A 12,652-nucleotide genomic window follows, 5' to 3' on the forward strand; every position below is an offset into this window, starting at 1 on the left:
CCCACTGTACTAGTTCATCCTCAGCCCCACGAGGCCAATCCACCACAAAGCAGGAGTAGGGTTTTACACTGCAAGGTGGCCTGAACCTAGGTAAACTGCGGTATCCATTTCCTTTTTGTTCATCGAGCTAAGCCGCGAGATTGGCGAGTACGCAGACTGGGGAGGTTGAGTTCTTCGCAAACATCCCAGAGTCCGAACCTCTCAAGGGTCTGCGGAACCCGAAGTCCGACAAAAACGATTGGTTCCAAATAATTGTGGGTCATCTAGAATCTTTTCTCGCACCGTTGCCGAGGAGTGAAGCGCCTTTGATAAGTGGAGTTTGGTATAGAAACATTTATATTACGTGCTGAAATTTACTGTCACTTGTCGCTATGGAAAACAATCCTTTGAGGGGTTTGTTCTGTTGGAAATATTCCCTAGAGGCAATAATAAAGTGGTTTTATTATATTTCCTTGTTCATGATAACCGTTTATTATCCATGCTATAATTGTATTGACCAAAAACTCAAATACATGTGTGGATACATAGACAACAACATGTCCCTAGTGAGCCTCTAGCGGACTAGCTTATTGGCTGTGGTTTCCTAGCCATAGACATGAGTTGTCTTTTCATAACGGGATCACATCATTAGGAGAATGATGTGATGGACAAGACCCAAACTATGAACGTAGCATATGATCGTATCAAGTTTATTGTTATCATTTTCTGCATGTCAAGTATATGTTCCTATGATCATGAGATCATGCAACTCACTGACACCGCAGGAGTACCTTGTGTGTACCAAATGTCTCAACATAACTGGGTGACTATAAAGGTGCTCTACAGGTATCTCCGAGGGTGTCTATTGAGTTGGCATGGATCAAGATTGGATTTGCCACTCCGTATGACGGAGAGGTATCTCAGGGCCCACTCGGTAATACAGCATCACAACAGTCTTGCAAGCAATGTGTAATGAGTTAGTCACGGGATCTTGTATTACGGAATGAGTAAAGAGACTTGCCGGTAATGAGATTGAACTAGGTATGGTGATACCGAAGATCGAATCTCGGGCAAGTAACATACCGACAGACAAAGGGAACTACATACGGGATTATCTGAATCCTTGACATCGAGGTTTGACCAATAAAGATCTTTGTAGAATATATAGGAACCAATATGGACATCCAGGTCCTGCTATTGGTTATCGGCTGTAGAGGTGTCTCGGTCATGTCTGCATAGTTCTCGAACCCGCAGGGTCTACACACTTAATGTTTGGTGACGATAGAAGTATATTGAGTTGTTTTGGTGGTAACCAAATGTTCTTCGGAGTCCCGGATGAAATCCTAGACATGACGAGGAACTCTGGAATGGTCCGGAGGTGAAGATTGATATATAGGACGAAGGGTATAAGAGTCTGGAAGTGTTCCAGAGGCACCGGGTTATGATCGGGATGACCGAAAGGGGTTTTGGGGGGCCCCGACAAGTGTTGGGGGGCCTCATGGGCCAAGAGGAGGGGGCACACTAGCTCACTAAGGGGTTGTGCGCCCCCCTCACCCCATCCAACGAGGCCAGGAAGGGTGGTGCGCCCCCCTAGGGTTGCCTCCCCCTTGCTTGGGGGGGGGGGGCAAGCCACCTGAGTGGAGCCACCCAAACCCATCTAGGGTTGCCCCTTGTGGCAGTTGGCCCCCTGGGGGAAAACCTAGGGGCGCCCCCTCCCCCCTTACCCCTATATGTAGAGGGGTAGAGGGAGGGTGGCAGCACCCATCTATGCCACGGCACTGCCCTCCCTTTCCCTCCTAGCCCTCTTGCTCTCCATAGTGCTTAGCGAAGCTCTGCCGAGATTCCACTGCCACCACCGCCACCACGCCGTCGTGCTACCGGAGGGCTTGAGCTATTACTTCACCATCGCTCGCTGGATCTAGGAGGTGAAGGAGTCATCAAGCCGTACGTGTTGAACGCGGAGGTGCCGTCATTTCGGCACTTGGATCGGGAGTACGCGAGATGGATTGTGATTAGATCGCGAAGATGTTCGACTACATCAACCATGTTTCTTAACGCTTCTGCTTAGCGATCTACAAGGGTATGTAGATGCAATCTCTCCTCTCGTAGATGTTCATCTCCTAGATCGATCTTGGTGGGCGTAGGAATTTTTTTGTTTCCCATGCAACGTTCCCCAACAGTGGCATCATGAGCTAGAACACAAAGGAGTTTGTGGGCGTTGATATTTAGATTGCTTCCTTCCTTGGTCTTTTATTTATTCAGCGGTATTGTAGGATGAAGTGGTCCGGACCAACTTTACATGTCCACGTACATGAGATCAGTTCCATCGACTGACATGTGACTTTGTTGCATAAAGATAGCTGGCGGGTGTCTGTCTCTCCCACCTTAGTTGAATCGGATTCGACAAAGCTGGTCCTTGTAGAAGTTTAAATAGCAACTTGCATATCATCATTGTGGCTTTGTGTAGGTAAGAATCGTTCTTGCTAGATACCCACAGCAGCCACATAAAACATGCAACAACAATTAGAGGATGTTTAACTTGTTTTTGCAGGGTATGTTGTGATATGATATGGACAAAGACATGATGAAATATATTTGATGTATGAGATGATCATGTTTCTAATAGTTTATATCGACTTGCATGTCGATGTATACGACAACTGGCAGGAGCCATAGGGTTGTCTTTAATTATTGTATGACCTGCGTGTCAATCATTAAGCGCTATGTAATGCTTTACTTTATTGCTAAGCGGTAGAAATAGTAGTAGAAGCATGGTTGGCATGAAAACCCCAGTGGCAGCACGATGATGGAGATCATGGTGTCATGCCGGTGATGATGGAGATCATGCCGGTGCTTTGGAGATGAAGATCAAAAGCACAAGTTGATGGCCATATCATGTCACTTATGATTTGCATGTGATGTTAATCCTTTTATGCATCTTATTTTTCTTTGGATGACGGTAGCATTATAAGGTGATCCCTCACAAAAATTTCAATATAAAATTGTGTTCTCCCCAAGTGTGCACCGTTGCGAAAGTTCGTCGTTTCAAAGCACCACGTGATGATTGGGTGTGATAGACTCTGCGTTAGCATACAACGGGTGCAAGCCAATTTTGCACATGCGGAACACTTGGGTTAAGCTTGACGAGCCTTGCATGTACAGATATGGCCTCGGAACACAAGAGACCGAAAGGTCGACCATGAGTCATATAGTAGATATAATCAACATGGAGATGTTCACCGTTGAAACCACCTCATCTCACGCGATGATAGCACTTGGGTTGGTGAATTTGGATCGTGTTACACTCAGACAACCGGAGGGATGTTGATTTGAGTGGGAGTTCTTAAGTAATATGATTAATTGAACTCATTATCATGAACAATAGTCTAAACTTGCCATTGCAAATTTATGTTGTAGATCAATGGCTCGCGAAGTAGCTCCCCTGAATTTCAATGCGTTCCTAGAGAAAGTTAAGCTGAAAGATGATGGAAGTAACTTTGTGGACTGGGCCCAATCTGAGGATTATCATCACGGCTGCCCAAAAGGCTTATGTCCTTGATGCACCGCTTGGTGCGCCACCCCCTCCAGCGACTGTGGACATTGTGAATGCCTGGCAGTCGCGTGTTGATGACTACTCAATAGTTTAGTGCGCCATGTTGTATGGTTTAGAGCCGTGACTTCAAAGGCGTTTTGAACATCATGGAGCATATGCGATGTTCCAGGAGTTGAAGTTTATCTTTGAGAAGAATGCCCAGATCAAGTGGTATGAGACCTCTGATAAATTCTATGCCTACAAGATGGAGGAGAACGGGTCTGTCAGTGAGCACATACTCAGAATGTCTAGGTACTACAACCGTCTGGCTAAGTTGGGAGTTGAGCACCCACCAGAGGCTGTCACTGACAGATTTCTTCAATCGCTACCACCTAGCTACAAGAGCTTTGTGTTGAACTATAACATTCAAGGGATAAACAAGTAAGTCTCCGAGCTGTTCGCGATGCTGAAAGTCACTGAGTCAGACATCCATAAGGAGCATCAAGTTTTGAGGGTGAATAAACCCACTAGTTTCAAGAGAGTCAAGGGAAAGAAGGGAAACTTCAAGAAAGGTGGCAAAGCAGTTGCTCCTCCCATGAAGAAATCCAAGGCTGGATGATATGTCTCCAACGTATCTATAAAATTTTGTTGTTCCATGCTATTATATTATCTGTTTTGGATGTTTTATATGCATTAATATGCTATTTTATATTATTTTTGTGACTAACTTATTAACTCAAAGCCCAGAGCCAGTTTCTATTTTTCCTTGTTTTTGAGTTTTACAGAAAAGGAATATCAAACGGAGTCCAAACGGAATAAAACTTTTGCGACAATTTTTCTTGGACCACAAGACACACGTAGGTCTTGGAGAGGAAGGCAGAAGAGTCCTGAGGGCTCCACAAGCCCTCAGGGCGCGCCCTAGGGGGCGCCCCTGGCTTGTGGGCCCCACAGGAGTCCTCCAACCCTAATCTTTCGGCTATAAATTCAGAAATATTCCCAAACCACCAGAAGCATCCACCAAAATACTTTTGCGCCTCCTTAACCTTCTGTTCCCGTGAGATCCCATCTTGGGGCCTTTTCCGGCATCCTGCCGGAGGGGGATTCGATCACGGAGGGCTTCTACATCAACTCTATTGCCCTTCAGATGAAGCTTGAGTAGTTTACCACAGGCCTACGGGTCCATATCTAGTAGCTAGATGGCTTCTTCTCTCTCTTTGATTCTCAATACCATGTTCTCCTCGATGTTCTTGGAGATCTATCCGATGTAATATTCTTTTACGGTGTGTTTGTGGAGATCCGACAAATTGTGGATTTATCATCAGTTTATCTATGAATATTATTTGAATCTTCTCTGAATTTTTATATGCATGATTTGATATCTTTGTATTTCTCTTTGAATTATCGGTTTGGTTTGGCTAACTAGATTGGTTCTTCTTGTAATGGGAGAGGTGCTTGGTTTTGGGTTCAATCTTGCGGTGTCCTCACCCAGTGACAAAGTAGGGGTAGCGAGGCACGTATTGTATTGTTGCCATCAAGGGTAAAAAGATGGGGTTTTCATCATATTGGTTGAGTTTATCCCTCTACATCATGTCATCTTACTTAAGCCATTACTCCGTTCTTATGGACTTAATACTCTAGATGCATGCTGGATAGCGGTCGATGTGTGGAGTAATAATAGTAGATGGAGGCGGGAGTTTGTCTACTTGACACGGACGTGATGCCTATATTCATAATCATTGCCCGGGATATCCTCATAACTTTGCACTGTTATATCAATTACTCGACTGTAATTTGTTCACCCACCTTATTATTTTCCTTCAAGAGAGAAGCCTCTAGTGAAACCTATGGCCTCCGGGTCTATTTTCCATCATATATTTTCAGATCTATAAACCAAAAAACCCAAAAATACCTTGCTGCAATTTATTTGTTTTTACTTTGTTTAATGTTTTAGTAAGCTTTTAGATCTATCTATCAGATCTCACCTTTGCAAGTGACCGTGAAGGGTTAACAACCCCTTTATCGCGTTGGGTGCAAGTGTTTGATTGTTTGTGCAGGTGCATAGATTGGAGACTTGCGTGTATCTCCTACTGGATTGATACCTTGCTTCTTAACTGAGGGAAATACTTATCTCTACTTTGCTGCATCACCCTTTCCTCTTTGAGGGAAAAACCAACGCAAGCTCAAGAAGTAGCAGGAAGAATTTCTGGCGCCGTTGCCGGGGAGATCTACATCAACCCTGCCAAGTACCCACCATAAACTCTCATCTCTTGCATTACATTATTTGCCATTTGCCTCTCATTTTCCTCTCCCCCACTTCTAAAACAATTTTAGAAAAACACAAAAAGATTTTCCTTTTTATTCGCCCTTCTTCCATTCGTCTTTTCGTTTGCTCATTTGCTAGATCGCTTGATTCACTTTCATGGCTAGTCCTTCTACCATTGCTAGTACTCCCGAAAGTGAGGATCTCAACTTTAAGCAAAGGGAGGGAGAAAATTTAAAATATGCTTGGTACAGAATTTGCAATGCTCAAAATAGATCTACTCGTAAGCAATCTACTACCGTTCTCCTTCGTATTTTTTATACGAGTGTTAATCCTTGGAATAGATATGTTCTAGATACCATTACCTAGGGAAATTTCTTGGGGATCCATACTTTGGATGCTTATAATGCTATCATAGATTTGGTAGGCTCACCACCACTCATGGTTAATGAAACAGTTTTAACTTTGGAACATGTGATGCAAAGGCTTGATATTATTGAGAATAAAATTGCTACCATAGAGCTCATTGAAAACTTGGATAAAAAGATTCATAATCATATTACTCAATATGGATCTAAGGTAGGAGTCACTTTAAAGAATCTAAGGGAAAAATAACCCATAGTTAATGAAAAGATAGATCAGGATTGAATTAGCAAGCTAGAAGATATTATTACCAATTTGGGTTCCGCTTTTCCCTATGTTAAAACTACTCCAAATTTTCCTCCTACTAAAGCTACCAAGTTTATTTTTTTCCTAAAAATAAGGGTGAATCTTCTAGTAAAGGAGATGAAGATCTTAAGATGATAAGTGTTCACCCTAACTTTATTAATATTATTAAGGAACCGATTGCTATGAGTGAATTTCTTGAGTTCTTGCCTAGGAGTGTGATTATTGATAAAAATAAGGAATCTCCTAAGAGTTATAAGTGTGCAATCGAGGAGTTGCAGACCAAAGATGACAATACCTAGATCTATGTTTCATGCCTAGCTAGGGGCGTTAAACAATAACGCTGGTTGGGAGGCAACCCAATTTTATTTTTATGTTTTTGGTTTTTTGTTATGTTTTGCAATAAAAACATTATTACCTCTATAATAATTGTTTGTTGGTGTTTTAATTAGTGTTTGAGCCAAGCAACACCTTTGGGATGATATATGGTGATAGTTGATTTGATCTTGCTGAAAAACAGAAACTTTTGCGCCCAGAAACAGAATTGATCTAAGATGATGGAACGTGATAAATTCATGATTTTTTTACAACAGATTGATATACAAGTTTCCTATGGTATCCTAATTTTTCAGAATTATTGGAGTTACAGAAGTATACGAACTTTACAAATTACTACAGACTGTTCTGTTTTTTGACAGATTCTATTTTCTTTCTGTTGTTTGCTTATTATAATGAATCTATGGGTAGTATCGGGGGGTATGAACCATGGAGAAGTTGGAATACAGTAGATATTACACCAATATAAATAAAGAATGAGTTCACAATAGTACCAAAAAGTGCTGATTTATTATTTTTATACTAACGGATCTCATGAGTTTTCTGTTGAGTTTTGTGTTGTGAAGTTTTCAAGTTTTGGGTAAAGATTTGATGGACTATGGAATAACGAGTGGCAAGAGCCTAAGCTTGGGGATTCCCAAGGCACCCGAAGGTAATGTTGAAGGACAAGAAAGCATCTAAGCTTGGGGATGCCCCGGATGGCATCCCCTCTTTCGTCTTCGTCTATCGGTAAATTTACTTGAGGCTATATTTTTATTAACCACATGATATGTGTTTTGCTTGGAGCGTCTTTTATGATTTGAGTCTTTGCTTTTTAGTTTGCCACAATCATCCTTTCTGTACACACCTTTTGAGAGGGACACGCATGAATCGTGAATTTATTAGAATACTCTATGTTCTTTACTTATATTTTTTGAGCTAGGCAATTTGCTCTAGTGCTTCACTTATATGTTTTTAGAGCACGGCAGTGGCTTTATTTTATAGAAATTGTTGAACTCTCATGCTTCACTTATATTATTTTGAGAGTCTATCTAAATAGCATGGTAATTTGCTTAGGTTATGAATTTAGTCCTAATATGATAGGCATCCAAGATGGATATAATAAAAGCTTTCATATAAAGAGCGTTGAATACTATGAGAAGTTTGATTCCTTATGATTGTTTTGAGGTATAAAGATGGTGATATTAGAGTCATGCTAGTGAGTAATAGTGGATTGATAGAAATACTTGTGTTAAAGTTTGTGATTCCCGTAGCATGCACGTATGGTGAACCATTATGTGATGAAGTCGGAGCATGATTTGTTTATTGGTTGTCTTCCTTATGAGTGGCAGTCCGGGACGAGCGATTGTCTTTTCATACCAATCTATCCCCCTAGGAGCATGCGTGTAGTACTTTGTTTCGATAGCTAATAAATTTTTGCAATAAGTATGTGAGTTCTTTATGGCAAATGTTGAGCCCATGGATTATACGCACTCTCACCCTTCCACCATTGCTAGCCTCCCTAGTACCGCGCAACTTTCGCCGGTGTATTACACCCACCATATACCTTCCTCAAAACAGCCACCACACCTACCTATTATGCCATGTCCATAGCCATTCCGAGATATATTCGCGTGCAACTTCCACCATTCCGTTTTATTATGATAAATACCATCATTGTCATATTGCTTTGCATGATCATAAGATTGCTAGCATGATGTTTTCATGGCTTGTCCGTTTTTTCATGTCATTCACCATGCTTGATCATTGCACATCCTGGTACACTGCCGAAGGCATTCATATAGAGTCATATCTTGTTCTAGTATCGAGTTGTAATTCGTGAGTTGTAAGTAAATAAAAGTGTGATGATCATCATTATTAGAGCATTGTCCCATGTGAGGAAATGATGATGGAAGCTATGATTCCCTCACAAGTTGGGATGAGGCTCCGGACTTCACAAAAAATAAAAGAGGCCAAAAGAAGTCCAAACAAAAAAGAAAAAATAAGAGAAAAGAGAGAAGGGGCAATGCTACTATCCCTTTTCCACACTTGTGCTTCGAAGTAGCACCATGATCTTCATGATAGAGAGTCTCCTATATTGTCACTTTCATATACTAGTGGGAATTAACTTAGCTTGCATATCGACCATTATCCCTGATTTTTGTTTCCTCTTGCGCCTAGGTGCTAGTCCAACAACGAACATAGGAAGTGTTAGTGTACATCAAACTGTGAGACTACATATAAAGAAGCATGCAAGTGTAACTTGACTCCAGCAACTACCTTCTTGCTGTTGAAGCTCACAAGGTTCATCTGATCTTGCCAACTCGTCTTGTGTCAAGAATGCTTCAAAAGTAGTGTCAGGTGGCAAGGGAGCTTGGGAACGTGCTGCTAGCTGAGTTGAAAAACGAGTAACTCATGCAACTGGTGGTAGTGTGGAAGGTGTTGCAACAACTAGGGCTGTCGCTGCTTGTTTGGTGGCAGCAATTAGTTTTTGTTTGGCTTCTTCTGCAGCTCGTGTAGCATGCGATACCGCGTTTGTACAATTTCCGGTAGACTTTGACCTACTATTGCACCATCAGTACCAGCAGAATCTGCATAATTATTCCGCTTCCGTTTCCATGTGTCCTCAGTACTAACTCCATCCCCTGCCATTTTGTGTTCCTTCCTCTTTCTCTATGCCATGTCAAGTCAAGCCGACAAGAAAAAAGGAATAAAATTTTAGTTCTTCAGAACAAATTGATGCCTGATACAGACTAACGGAACTTTGATGTTAGACAACCACATGATAGGAGGATGTAATATGTACGAAAAATAGGACGACATGAGATAATCAGAACTATGATGTGTAAACTAAGTAGAAGGCATTTCAATAAATTAGAAGCAATGCAATGGAAGGTAGACACCATATGAAAGATGCTACAAATATCGCTCTGCCAAGTTAACAGTGTCTCGTCATAACTGGCATTTAAACAAATGTGAAGCAGTACAAGAAATAAATCATATGCAAGATGCAAACAATATCACACTACCAAGTTCAAGGTCTCTCGTCATTGGTGCCATTGCATTCACAGCTTATGATGTGTAAACTAAGCAGAAGGCATTTCAACAAATTAGAAGCAATGAAAGCTAGACACCATATGTTACACGCAACGAATATCACTCTACCAAGTTAAAACTGTCTCGTCATTAGTGCCATTTCAACAAATAGTAGTACAAGCTAGAAAATAATGCGAGATGTAAACTATATCAGACTCCCAAGTTAAACATGTCTTCTCAAAAGTGATTGTTGCAGGTTACACAACAGTAGTACTTTGATGTAAGAACATGGTGTGATAGACAGATATTGTATGTTCTAGAAACAGGAACATGTGTCTTATTCACAAGTATAATGTGTAAAGAAAGCAGATGGAATTCAACAAAATTAGAAGCAATACAAAACTGAACTACATGCACATGCTCCAGTGCATAAAAACGGGTTGAAAAATCAAATGTGTGTCCTTGGTTGCAGGCTTTGGTCACATGCAAGAAATGAGAATAAATGTCAAACACCTTGACACTGTCGCTCGGCCGCTAACATTGAGATACATGGTTTTATTCTAGTAAATCGAAAACTCGTCTGAAATTCATGAAACTTGACATTGTATCATGGAATGGCATGGACATGTCGTGGTAAAAATATTATCTCATTTGGGGCAGGTTTGGGTATAAGCTTCTCGCAAACCAGAGCTTCTCTCACAATAAGCCTAATGGTTTCGGTAGGGAATGTGCCACCTTCAGGAATGAAACGATATCTATTGCCTCCTCTTACTTTCAAAAATTTTCTTGTGTCAACATAGAACAACAGGAGTGTTGTGTCAATTTTTGGGATTTTTTGGGGTTCGCTTGGATATTTTTATACATTAACTGAGTTTTCTATGCATTTATGTGCATAATTCAAATTTGAAGTACTTGAAATGTTAGTCCTTGGTTGCATGCTTAGGTCCCATGCAAGAAATGAGAATGAATGTCGAACACCTTACCACCGTCGCTCGGTTGCTGACATTGAGATGCATGGTTTCTAAATTCCAGCAAATTGAAAACGCGTCTGAAATTTATGAAACATGACATGCTAGCATGGAACGGCATCAACATGCCATGGTTAAAATATGGGATAATTGATTTTATACCCCTAGTTGGCTCACACTCGGCAGGTTTGCCCCTAGTTCTAAAAAACCCTCGGTCTTGCCCAAGTGCGGTTGGTTCTCTTGTGCTTTTGCCCTTCCGACTCAATTCTGTCCAGTCAAAGGTGTTTGACCGTTAGAGGGATATTTCTCTGGACTATTTTGCCCCTCCTTATAACTCCAGTAAAAATATGAAGAGAAAAAACATGACATTTACAAGTGGGTCCCAACCACATTGAAAAGAAAAAAATACCAAATAGAAAATTAGTCTCTCTCTCCTCTCTTACTCTCTCTGTTGCTGGGCAAACAATAACAGCGACGACAAGCAATTGCCATCGAAAAGTCGGGGCAGGCCGGCGAGTTGGTGAGCTGGGACAGGGGCGCGAGGAGGCGTCAGGCGAGGTTAACTGCAAGGGGCGGCGACGGATGCAGGAGAGGACCGAATCAGCACGGGGCATGCGGGCGCGGTGGAGAGACGGGCGGATCCCACCACGGGAGGCTCGGGATGGACCGGATACGACCGAGATGGAGGTCGGGGACGCGCTGGCGAACGGCGGCGAGGTAGATGGCAGTTGTTTTCGTCCCGGGGCTCAGAGCGCCATGGCCATGGTGGCTTGAACCTGCGGGAGAACGGCAGCGCACTCAGACAGGAAGAAACAGAGGGGGAGGAAGGAGAAGGGCGACGCGGTCCTGCTGCTTTTCTCCGGTGGTGGTCCAGCGGTGCGGTGGCCTGGGCAGGCGCCAGATTGACCGGCGCGGCGTGCATCCTCTGCTGGTGGCAGCGCTATCTGGAGGGAGCGAGGGATTGGCGCTGGCGGCGACGTTGTCAGCAGCGCCATGGCAGCCATCCGTATTGGACTGCGGCGCTTAGTGGCCGCGCTGGGCATGGCGGGGCCGGACACTCCCCCGACGGACCGGGCGTGAGCGGGGAACGGGGCAGTGCCGGATGTCGACGGTGACAAATTTCGGCAGGCGAGGTAGGATGGTCGGGGTCGCGCAGATCCGGTGGTGGGGTCGACAGATCTGGCACGGCTGCTCGCGGTGGCGCTCAAAACGGACAGTGGCGGAGAACTACCAGGGCGGCGGCGACCTCCTGTTTCTTGCAGAGAGGGAGAGGGGAGGCGGGCACGCAGAGAGAGAGAGAGGACGCATAAAGAGAGGAAGGGTAAAATGGTCTAGAAAAATGTCTAACTAACGGTCAAACGCCTTTGACCGGACGGAACTAGGACGGAAGGGAAAAAACATAAGGGGAACAAACGCACTTGGGCAAGACCAAGGGTTTTTTGAAATTAGGGGCAAAACAGCCAAGTGGGACACAACTAAGGGCACCAAATTAATTATCCCTTAAAATATTGTCCCATTTGGGGCAGGTTGGGGTATAAGCTTCTGACAAACCAAAGCTTCTCACAACAAGCCTCATGGTAATGGTACGGAACGTTTCAGCTTTCTGGACAAATCGATATCCGTTGCCTCTTCTTGATTTCAATTTTTTTCTTGTGTCAACATAGAACAACATGAGTGTTGTGTTAATTTTAGGAATTTTTCGTGGTTCGTTTGGACATTTTTATACATTAACTGAGTTTTCTATGCATTTATGTGCATAATTCAAATTTGAACTACAGGGAAATGCTCCAGTGCATGTAAATTGGTTGAAAAATCAAATATGTGTCCTTGGTTGCATGCTTAGGTCCCATGCAAGAAATAGGAATGAATGTCAAACACCTTGCCACCGTCGCTCCT

This window comes from Triticum aestivum, chromosome 1D (assembly GCF_018294505.1).
Source record: "Triticum aestivum cultivar Chinese Spring chromosome 1D, IWGSC CS RefSeq v2.1, whole genome shotgun sequence".
In the NCBI taxonomy this organism is placed as follows: domain Eukaryota; kingdom Viridiplantae; phylum Streptophyta; class Magnoliopsida; order Poales; family Poaceae; genus Triticum; species Triticum aestivum.